Below are 12146 nucleotides of genomic sequence, written 5' to 3'. Positions count from 1 at the left end.
TTTTTTCCATTTTTTATTAGGTATTTAACTCATTTACATTTCCAATGCTATACCAAAAGTCCCCCATATCCACCCACCCCCACTCCCCTGCCCACCCACTCCCCCTTTTTGGCCCTGGTATTCCCCTGTACTGGGGCATATAAAGTTTGCAAGTCCAATGGGCCTCTCTTTCCAGTGATGGCCGACTAGGCCATCTTTTGATATATATGCAGCTAGAGTCAAGAGCTCCGGGGTACTGGTTAGCTCATAGTGTTGTTCCACCTATAGGGTTGCAGATCCCTTTAGCTCCTTGGCTACTTTCTCTAGCTCCTCCATTGGGAGCCCTATGATCCATCCATTAGCTGACTGTGAGCATCCACTTCTGTGTTTGCTGGGCCCCGGCATAGTCTCACAAGAGACAGCTACATCTGCGTCCTTTCAATAAAATCTTGCTAGTGTATGCAATGGTGTCAGCGTTTGGATGCTGATTATGGGGTGGATCCCTGGCTATGGCAGTCTCTACATGGTCCATCCTTTCATCTCAGCTCCAAACTCCGTCTCTGTAACTCCTTCCATGGGTGTTTTGTTCCCAAATCTAAGGAGGGGCATAGTGTCCACACTTCAGTCTTCATTCTCCTTGAGTTTCATGTGTTTAGCAAATTATATCTTATATCTTGGGTATCCTAGGTTTGGGGCTAATATCCACTTATCAGTGAATACATATTGTGTGAGTTTCTTTGTGAATGTGTTACCTCACTCAGGATGATGCCCTCCAGGTCCATCCATTTGGCTAGGAATTTCATAAATTCATTCTTTTTAATAGCTGAGTAGTACTCCATTGTGTAGATGTACCACATTTTCTGTATCCATTCCTCTGTTGAGGGGCATCTAGGTTCTTTCCAGCTTCTGGCTATTATAAATAAGGCTGCTATGAACATAGTGGAGCATGTGTCCTTCTTACCTGTTGGAGCATCTTCTGGATATATGCCCAGGAGAGGTATTGCTGGATCCTCCGGTAGTACTATGTCCAGTTTTCTGAGGAACCGCCAGACTGATTTCCAGAGTGGTTGTACAAGCCTGCACTCCCACCAACAATGGAGGAGTGTTCCTCTTTCTCCACATCCTCGCCAGCATCTGCTGTCACCTGAATTTTTGATCTTAGCCATTCTGACTGGTGTGAGGTGGAATCTCAGGGTTGTTTTGATTTGCATTTCCCTGATGATTAAGGATGTTGAACATTTTTTCAAGTGCTTCTCTGCCATTCGGTATTCCTCAGGTGAGAATTCTTTGTTCAGTTCTGAGCCCCATTTTTTAATGGGGTTATTTGATTTTCTGAAGTCCACCTTCTTGAGTTCTTTATATATGTTGGATATTAGTCCCCTATCTGATTTAGGATAGGTAAAGATCCTTTCCCAATCTGTTGGTGGTCTTTTTGTCTTATTGACGGTGTCTTTTGCCTTGCAGAAACTTTGGAGTTTCATTAGGTCCCATTTGTCGATTCTCGATCTTACAGCACAAGCCATTGCTGTTCTGTTCAGGAATTTTTCCCCTGTGCCCATATCTTCAAGGCTTTTCCCCACTTTCTCCTCTATAAGTTTCAGTGTCTCTGGTTTTATGTGAAGTTCCTTGATCCACTTAGATTTGACCTTAGTACAAGGAGATAAGTATGGATCGATTCGCATTCTTCTACACGATAACAACCAGTTGTGCCAGCACCAATTGTTGAAAATGCTGTCTTTCTTCCACTGGATGGTTTTAGCTCCCTTGTCGAAGATCAAGTGACCATAGGTGTGTGGGCTCATTTCTGGATCTTCAATTCTATTCCATTGGTCTACTTGTCTGTCTCTATACCAGTACCATGCAGTTTTTATTACAATTGCTCTGTAGTAAAGCTTTAGGTCTGGCATGGTGATTCCGCCAGAAGTTCTTTTATCCTTGAGAAGACTTTTTGCTATCCTAGGTTTTTTGTTATTCCAGACAAATTTGCAAATTGCTCCTTCCAATTCGTTGAAGAATTGAGTTGGAATTTTGATGGGGATTGCATTGAATCTGTAGATTGCTTTTGGCAAGATAGCCATTTTTACAATGTTGATCCTGCCAATCCATGAGCATGGGAGATCTTTCCATCTTCTGAGATCTTCTTTAATTTCTTTCTTCAGAGATTTGAAGTTTTTATCATACAGATCTTTCACCTCCTTAGTTAGAGTCACGCCAAGATATTTTATATTATTTGTGACTATTGAGAAGGGTGTTGTTTCCCTAATTTCTTTCTCAGCCTGTTTATTCTTTGTATAGAGAAAGGCCATTGACTTGTTTGAGTTTATTTTATATCCAGCTACTTCACCGAAGCTGTTTATCAGGTTTAGGAGTTCTCTGGTAGAATTTTTAGGGTCACTTATATATACTATCATATCATCTGCAAAAAGTGATATTTTGACTTCCTCTTTTCCAATTTGTATCCCCTTGATCTCCTTTTGTTGTCGAATTGCTCTGGCTAATACTTCAAGTACTATGTTGAAAAGGTAGGGAGAAAGTGGGCAGCCTTGTCTAGTCCCTGATTTTAGTGGGATTGCTTCCAGCTTCTGTCCATTTACTTTGATGTTGGCTACTGGTTTGCTGTAGATTGCTTTTATCATGTTTAGGTATGGGCCTTGAATTCCTGATCTTTCCAAAACTTTTATCATGAATGGGTGTTGGATCTTGTCAAATGCTTTTTCTGCATCTAACGAGATGATCATGTGGTTTTTGTCTTTGAGTTTGTTTATATAATGGATTACATTGATGGATTTTCGTATATTAAACCATCCCTGCATCCCTGGAATAAAACCTACTTGGTCAGGATGGATGATTGCTTTAATGTGTTCTTGGATTCGGTTAGCGAGAATTTTATTGAGGATTTTTGCATCGATATTCATAAGAGAAATTGGTCTGAAGTTCTCTATCTTTGTTGGATCTTTCTGTGGTTTAGGTATCAGAGTAATAGTGGCTTCATAAAATGAGTTGGGTAGAGTACCTTCTACTTCTATTTTGTGAAATAGTTTGTGCAGAATTGGAATTAGATCTTCTTTGAAGGTCTGATAGAACTCTGCACTAAACCCATCTGGTCCTGGGCTTTTTTTGGTTGGGAGACTATTAATAACTGCTTCTATTTCTTTAGGTGATATGGGACTGTTTAGATGGTCAACTTGATCCTGATTCAACTTTGGTACCTGGTATCTGTCCAGAAATTTGTCCATTTCGTCCAGGTTTTCCAGTTTTGTTGAGTATAGCCTTTTGTAGAAGGATCTGATGGTGTTTTGGATTTCTTCAGGATCTGTTGTTATGTCTCCCTTTTCATTTCTGATTTTGTTAATTAGGATTTTGTCCCTGTGCCCTTTAGTGAGTCTAGCTAAGGGTTTATCTATCTTGTTGATTTTCTCAAAGAACCAACTCCTCGTTTGGTTAATTCTTTGAATAGTTCTTCTTGTTTCCACTTGGTTGATTTCACCCCTGAGTTTGATTATTTCCTGCCGTCTACTCCTCTTGGGTGAATTTGCTTCCTTTTTTTCTAGGGCTTTTAGATGTGTTGTCAAGCTGCTAGTATGTGCTGTCTCCCGTTTCTTCTTGGAGGCACTCAGCGCTATGAGTTTCCCTCTTAGAAATGCTTTCATTGTGTCCCATAGGTTTGGGTACGTTGTGGCTTCATTTTCATTAAACTCTAAAAAGTCTTTAATTTCTTTCTTTATTCCTTCCTTGACCAAGCTATCATTGAGAAGAGTGTTATTCAGTTTCCACGTGAATGTTGGCTTTCCATTATTTATGTTGTTATTGAAGATCAGTCTTAGGCCATGGTGGTCTGATAGGATACATGGGACAATTTCAATATTTTTGTATCTATTGAGGCCTGTTTTGTGACCAATTATATGGTCAATTTTGGAGAAGGTCCCGTGAGGTGCTGAGAAGAAGGTATATCCTTTTGTTTTAGGATAAAATGTTCTGTAGATATCTGTCAGGTCCATTTGTTTCATAACTTCTGTTAGTTTCACTGTGTCCCTGTTTAGTTTCTGTTTCCACGATCTGTCCTTTGAAGAAAGTGGTGTGTTGAAGTCTCCCACTATTATTGTGTGAGGTGCAATGTATGCTTTGAGCTTTACTAAAGTGTCTCTAATGAATGTGGCTGCCCTTGCATTTGGAGCGTAGATATTCAGAATTGAGAGTTCCTCTTGGAGGATTTTACCTTTGATGAGTATGAAGTGTCCCTCCTTGTCTTTTTTGATAACTTTGGGTTGGAAGTCGATTTTATCCGATATTAAAATGGCTACTCCAGCTTGTTTCTTCAGTCCATTTGCTTGGAAAATTGTTTTCCAGCCTTTCACTCTGAGGTAGTGTCTGTCTTTTTCCCTGAGATGGGTTTCCTGTAAGCAGCAGAATGTTGGGTCCTGTTTGTGTAGCCAGTCTGTTAGTCTATGTCTTTTTATTGGGGAATTGAGTCCATTGATATTAAGAGATATTAAGGAAAAGTAATTGTTGCTCCCTTTTATTTTTGTTGTTAGAGTTGGCATTCTGTTCTTGTGGCTGTCTTCTTTTTGGTTTGTTGAATGATTACTTTCTTGGTTGTTCTAGGGCGTGATTTCCGTCCTTGTATTGCTTCTTTTCTGTTATTATCCTTTGAAGGGCTGGATTCGTGGAAAGATATTGTGTGAACTTGGTTTTGTCGTGGAATACTTTGGTTTCTCCATCTATGGTAATTGAGAGTTTGGCCGGGTATAGTAGCCTGGGCTGGCATTTGTGTTCTCTTAGTGTCTGTATAACATCTGTCCAGGCTCTTCTGGCTTTCATAGTCTCTGGTGAAAAGTCTGGTGTAATTCTGATAGGCCTTCCTTTATATGTTACTTGACCTTTCTCCCTTACTGCTTTTAATATTCTATCTTTATTTAGTGCATTTGTTGTTCTGATTATTATGTGTCGGGAGGAATTTCTTTTCTGGTCCAGTCTATTTGGAGTTCTGTATGCTTCTTGTATGATCATGGGCATCTCTTTTTTTATGTTTGGGAAGTTTTCTTCTATTATTTTGTTGAAGATATTAGCTGGCCCTTTAAGTTGAAAATCTTCATTCTCATCAATTCCTATTATCCGTAGGTTTGGTCTTCTCATTGTGTCCTGGATTACCTGGATGTTTTGAGTTAGGATCCTTTTGCATTTTGTATTTTCTTTGACTGTTGTGTCGATGTTCTCTATGGAATCTTCTGCACCTGAGATTCTCTCTTCCATTTCTTGTATTCTGTTGCTGATGCTCGCATCTATGGTTCCAGATCTCTTTCCTAGGGTTTCTATCTCCAGCGTTGCCTCGCTTTGGGTTTTCTTTATTGTGTCTACTTCCCCTTTTAGTTCTAGTATGGTTTTGTTCATTTCCATCACCTGTTTGGCTGTGTTTTCCTGCTTTTCTTTAAGAGCCTGTAACTCTTTAGCAGTGCTCTCCTGTAAATCTTTAAGTGACTTATGAAAGTCCTTCTTGATGTCCTCTATCATCATCATGAGAAATGTTTTTAAATCTGGGTCTAGATTTTCGGTTGTGTTGGGGTGCCCAGGACTAGGTGGGGTGGGAGTGCTGCGTTCTGATGATGGTGAGTGGTCTTGATTTCTGTTAGTAGGATTCTTACGTTTGCCTTTCGCCATCTGGTAATCTCTGAAGCTAGCTGTTTTAGTTGTCACTGTTAAGAGCTTGTTCTTCAGGTGACTCTGTTAGCCTCTATGAGCAGACCTGGAGGGTAGCACTCTCCTTAGTTTCAGTGGGCAGAGTATTCTCTGCAGGCAAGCTCTCTTCTTGCAAGGCATGTACCCAGATATCTGGTGTTCGAACCAGACTCCTGGCAGAAGTTGTGTTCCACTCACTAGAGGTCTTAGGATCACGTGTGGAATCCTGTGTGGGCCCTTGCGGGTGTCAGGCGACTCAGCTGGCAAGGTAGCCGGGGCTCGAGTGGAGTTGAAGGGGTTTGTGCCCCAGATCAAGCCCGGGTAGCCTGCTTCCCTATGTACCGCAGTCTCAAGTTCCACGCGATTGGATTGGGGCAGGCACTGTGGTCCACTCACCAGAGGTCTTAGGGTCCCGTGGGGAGTCCCGTGTGGACCCTTGCGGGTGTTGGGCAAGACTCTGCTGGCAAGGTAGCCCGGGGCTCGAGTCTCGAGTCGAGCGGAAGGGACTTGTGCCCCAGATCAGGCCCGGGTAGCCTGCTTCCCTATGTACCGCAGTCTCAAGTTCCGCGCGATTGGATTGGGGCAGGCACTGTGGTCCACTCACCAGAGGTCTTAGGGTCCCGTGGGGAGTCCCGTGTGGGCCCTTGCGGGTGTTGGGCAAGACTCTGCTGGCAAGGTAGCCCGGGGCTCGAGTCTCGAGTCGAGCGGAAGGGCTCATTCATTTTTTTAAACAAAGCTTTTCAGAGCCAAACTGCTACCCAAGACTGCCAAGCCAAACAGGTTTGCTGCAAATCCTGGAGGCGGCATAAAAAAATTAAAAAATAAAAATAAATTTTAAAAAATTAAAAATTAAAAAAAACACTGGGCTGACAAGCATCTGAGCTGTGGCCACATTCTTGTTTTGTAATTAATGATGTGCACAGTGCATAGCAACCTGTCACTGCCACTCACCAGCAGGCTGTCCCTCTGGAGAGTATGGTGTGCGGTGAGGTAACAACTATGGAGAGGGTTGGACTACTTGGATCTTATTCTAACAGACATCCCTGAGAGCCATGCTCTGGGATTGATCCTTCTGTCCCTACCACTCACAATTTTGGTTCAGTCTTCCCATTAGATGTCCCTTGGCCTTCAGTCAGAGAATTTAGCAAGCCTCATTCTACCAATACTAGCAACCTCGCTCATGGGGACCCAGCCCCGCAACAGCTGAACGATGGAATCCCTGTGATATACTAGCACTAACTCTGACCCTCTTACCCTGTGGCAGCTCAGGAGAGAACATCTTTACTGCAAGTATTCATGAATGCCAACATCTGGAGCACAAGAATTAGAGCAACCCTCTGTGACGCTTCTCTCCTCGGGCAAGACTAAAATATCAGGGCCTGGGCAGAGACCTGGGGCTCAGTTCAAAGGTTTCCTTCCCTGTGAGACTTTCCACGGTGTATTAGTCAGGGTTCTCTAGAGTCACAGAACTTATGGATAGTCTCTAGATAGTAAAGGAATTTATTGATGACTTACAGTCGGCAGCCCAATTCCCAACAATGATTCAGTCGCAGCTGTGAATGGAAGTCCAAGGATCTAGCAGTTACTCAGTCTCACGCAGCAAGCAGGTGAAGGAGCAAGAGCAAGACTCCCTTCTTCCAATGTCCTTATATTGTCTCCAGCAGAAGGTGTAGCCCAGATTAAAGGTGTGTTCCACCACACCTTTAATCCCAGATGAAAGGCGTAGCCCAGATTAAAGGTGTGTTCCTTAAACTCGGAGATTCAATCTTCTGGAATCCATAGCCACTATGGCTCAAGATCTTCAAACCAAGATCCAGATAAGGATCTCCAAGCCTCCAGATAAGGGTCACTGGTGAGCCTTCCAATTCCGGATTGTAGTTCATTCCAAATATTGTCAAGTTGACAACCAGGAATAGCCACTACACACGGCCAGCCCACTTTCACCAACCGTAATAGCTAGGACGATTTCTTCTGTTCTGTGTCCTCCTGGCATTAGGTCAGGTTTTTATCATAATCTCACTGTTTGTGTATGGGGTCTCTATGGGAGATTAAAGAGAAACCTCAGAGCAAGCTAATCTTCCCCTAGTAACTATTTACACACACACCCCACATCCATCTTCACCTTTGATGATACCTCCTTTTGCCTGGGAATCTACCCTTTCCATGTCAGAATCATTCTATCTTGACTTTCTCTGATAAAATAATAACAAAGAGAATAAAAGAGGTTTGGGAACAATGGAAGTATCTCTCATCCTTCACGGTACCCTATAAGGAGATTCTAGACCCAGGAAGCCAATGGGAATAAACCTTATATGCAAGGCATGGCTTTCTGAGTTGGTGGCGCTTGCTACAGAGAGGGAAAAAAAAATAAGGGTCAATTCTCCTCCTAAACATGACAGACATTGCTCGAAGATTACTATGTGCCAGCATTATATAGAGCTTTGGAAGGAGGCAAGAAAGAAAGAAGAGACACAGGACATGGTCTACCCTCACAATAAATCCCAGCACAGATTGTAGGTACAGTAGGGGACCAGGGGAGGGAGAGAACACATAGATAGAAAAAATCTTCATGAAGCAGATGGGATTTAATGAGTCTTGAAGAATGAATAAAATTTAGGTAAATGGGTGCTAATGGGAGAAAGGAGGGAGTTCCAAGTGGGTTGAACAGCACACACAGAGGTGGGAAGGATTCCAATGTGTGCAGAGAACAGATTTACAGGCACAGCCTGCATGCTCGCACTTCCTTAGCGGGTTTTCCAGGGTGTGGAGGGGCAGGAAGGTCTCTCCAAAGAAAGCCATTAAAACAATAGTCCCAGAGAACTGCAGAGTCATTCTGATGGGTTCAGTGCTACAAAGGTCCCTGTGGCTTTAAGTGGACATGCATGCCCGCCCCCATGAGTAGCTGGCACAATTCTGAGGATGTGTTTTTACTCTGCTTGGGGCAGGAGCAAGAGCAGCCCAGTGTGGGCTTGGAGTGGGGGATACTCATCAGCCCCATGTTTCTTTATCCAATACGGCCAGATGGCAAGATGCCAGCCCATTTGCTGCCTGTCTAAGAGGATATTTATGGACACATATTTTTTCTTTGCTTTCCTGGTAGGTTTGAGGAGATGGGCAAAGGGCAAGAATTCCCCTCTAATAGCCGGAACCCATCGTGTTCCTGGGAGCGTTGTGTTCCCACTAACTCAGCAGCTGTTGCCAGAGCTGTTAAGAATTCTGAACCTTGAGCTGCATGTTGGAGAAGAATAAAAAGAAATCCCAGGCAGTAAAAATGAGCACCCCGAAATGAATTCTCTCACACAAACCATTTCTCCTGGTTGAACATTATCAGCCTTTGGACCTTGGCTGAAACCGAGTAGCTTCACCGTCAATTCACAAAATACAATTATCCGCTGTCTGCTTTTCTGATAGCAATTCTTTCATAGGTGAAAAATGCAACTGTTGAGTCCAGTAAGGAGGAACCTTGATGCAACACAGAGCATCCAGCAGCAGGCAGCTCATCAAACTCCAAGCCTATTTTCTCTGAGCCTGGGGGGAGGAGGGGGTGAGCTGGGACATTTGCACTTTGGAGTAAACACTAGAAAATTAAGTGTCTAAATAACCATCATCACTAAGCCTGAAGACAGAAATGTCTGCCCCATCTCTAGCTTTGAGGTAGCTGCTTCTTTTTTTCTTTTTTCTTTTTTCTAAAAACATGCTTGAATTGTCACGCAGGAGTGGTCTGGCTTAGAAAGACCGGCTGCCTTTTTCTCACCCACGTAATATCAAAGCTCATCCATTCTCTCTCAGCCTTGGTTTATGGGATTGTAATTCCCACCAACAAGGCTGGGAATACCAGACCCCATTCTGTCGTGAGGCAGAAAGGACAAACTCTTCTCCCAGGGAGCCAAGTGCTCACTGTGTGAAGTAAATTACCTCTTCCAAAGTGCAAAATGGCTGGGATCCTACCAATTGGGCCCAGGAAAACACTCCCTCAAGGGCAATATGCTCAACCACATGTGATAACATCACGCTATTTTTAAACCATCCTTTCTAGCATGTCTGAGTGTGAGCCCAGGTGAGGAGAAACAGCCAAAGCAAGTCAATCAACTTCACTTTCCCTCTGTTGTGTCAGCTCCTTCCAAGTACTCTTCATTTGTCCTCCAGACAAGTATACTGCATGGAAGCATGCATACGCTCAAATGCACATACACACACACATGCACACACAGGTGCGAGCACACGCGCACACACACATACACACATATGCACACACTCAAACAGAGACATACACACATGCACACACAGAGACACATGTATTCACACATACATACATGCACACACACAAACACAACAAACTTGTGTACATACATATCGCACATGCACACACACATACACACATACACATATACATGCACATACACATGCACACACAGAGACACATATATTCACACATACATACATGCACACACACAAACACAACAAACTTGTGTACATACATATCGCACATGCGCACACACATACACACATACACATATACATGCACATACACATGTGCACACACAACACACTTATGCACACACACAACACACTTGTGCACATACACATGTACATGCACACACACATGCACATGTGCAAAAACACATACATACACATATACACACATGCATACACAAAGACACACAGAGATCACCTTGCCCTGCACCTTGATCTCCACCCTTTTTCCATTCACATCCACTTCCCTCTCTCATAATCCTATCCAGACTCTACCCTGCCCCCGGATCTTCCTCTCAACATCCATTAATATCCCTCCTCTTCTCTGAATGTCTTCCTTCTACTTGCCTGCCCTGAAATGAGTCTTGATAGGCAAAGAGGTCTGGCCTTTCTGTCCTCTTTATTTAATAGGACGAAAAAAAACTCATCAGAAACAAAACAGGATCCCTTCTTAATGCACAGTTTAAGCCTTCCAAAGTCTTGATGGAAATTTGGCACGCATATGGCGTGTGAAGCTTGCATCTCTGCATTATAAATCTGACATCAACTCACAGATACAATGATGCTGGCCTTCTGCCTTTTTAAAAGGAGAGAACATGTTTGCAGTCATTATTGACATTACTGTCTAACGAGAAAAAGGAAGACTCTAATTATGACTAGACAAATCATGAGTGAGGTTCATTTCATTGCAGTCCTGGGAAAACAATTGCTGGGAAAAATAAATGAAGCCAAGGGGTGAATAAAAGAGAAATGTCTTCAATTTGCTAAGTGTCCTCAATCGCTCCTGCAACCCAGCCATCTTGGATCATGAATTTCTTAGTCATTCATTTTCCTGCAACTCTCCCTGCCCGGGCGGGCACCTCTTAGATTGCTTTCAACCTTGAGTTCTGTACTCTATGTCTCAGCCTTCCCTGCTACCATTTCAAATCTGTACTCTTGGGAGCTTTACCCTAATATCACTTGGGTGAATTCCCATTCTCCAGGGAGGAGATCTGAATATTTGGAAGGATTTAGGGGAAAAGAGACTTGTAAAAGACATAATCAATGGGTGCTTTCCTGACCTCCAGAAGAGCAAAGAAAAGATGAAAAAGGTGACAGTGACATGGAAGAGATATTTAATCTGAGGCCTACCTCAATTCACCCTGTCAATGCTTTAGTTGATGAACCATAAGCATAGCAATATGAAGAACTGCCCCCACCGGGAGACCCCAATATGCCCAACTTCCTGGCAATCTGCACCCTCTTGGGCACCATCAGAATATTCTGAGGTCTTTGTGCCAACTAGCACCTGCTGTTTATTTACTTACGCATGCACCCCAGGTCTAACTATCTACATAATCCCATCTGAGGCACTTTGAAACCCTTCACTGAAAATCCAAATGACAGGTACGATTCTCTCTAACCACTGGTTTGGGGGGCAAAGATGGAGGATGACATGGTCCAGTATGAATTTGGATTTTCTATCTCTTCCCAGTTCCTGCATGCTGGCCTCTCTCTGGCTAAAGGAAGGTTTGAAGATTGATAGTGGAGCACATCAATGTGCTGTCCCAGTTGCCCGTTGCCATGGATAATTAGCCATTGGTTGTTTATTTACATAGGTTCCATTTGCCTAGGGACCAATAAGTTTATTTATTCCAATAAGCCCTATACACCTGCATAAACAGGAAGAGAAAATGCATGACTTTTTTACTGGAACAGACAGGACTCTTTTATTAATAAACATACATGTGACAGTAGTAGATTATAATCAATATTGGACTTGGTGTTTTAGAACTGTCTTCAATTTGCAAAATAATAAAACCTTATTAATTTGAAGCTCTAAGGACCAGAAAATCTCAACAGCTTAACTCACTTTAGAGCATCTCATATTTTTGCCCAATAAAGAGTGGGACATCAGGCAGCTGAGGAAAAGCAGTTGCATCCAATCAAGCATGATTTTGGATAACCAATATTGATTTAATGAGGTTTTAGTCTATATCAGCATTTCAGCCACACTGTTATAGCTGAACAACCTTCCAAGG

At 42.8% G+C, this 12146-nt stretch overlaps 1 long non-coding RNA gene across 15 annotated transcripts in view; it reads right to left on the bottom strand.

Moving 5' to 3' along the window:
• The window catches only part of Gm6999, a 93165-nt gene that overhangs the window by 58302 nt on the left and 22717 nt on the right, over positions 1 to 12146 (bottom strand). Inside the window, exon 6 of one of the 15 annotated variants that reach the window (XR_383653.2) lies at positions 7525 to 7690. The exons of the other annotated variants lie outside the window; for them this stretch is intronic. This is a non-coding gene — a long non-coding RNA (predicted gene 6999). Of the gene's footprint in view, positions 1 to 7524; positions 7691 to 12146 lie in introns of those variants that run through there. 15 annotated transcript variants of the gene reach the window in all.

This window comes from Mus musculus, chromosome 14 (assembly GCF_000001635.26).
Source record: "Mus musculus strain C57BL/6J chromosome 14, GRCm38.p6 C57BL/6J".
Lineage (NCBI taxonomy): Eukaryota > Metazoa > Chordata > Mammalia > Rodentia > Muridae > Mus > Mus musculus.
Note: the sequence above shows the minus strand (reverse complement) of the source record. Positions and strands in the feature narration are given on the sequence as shown.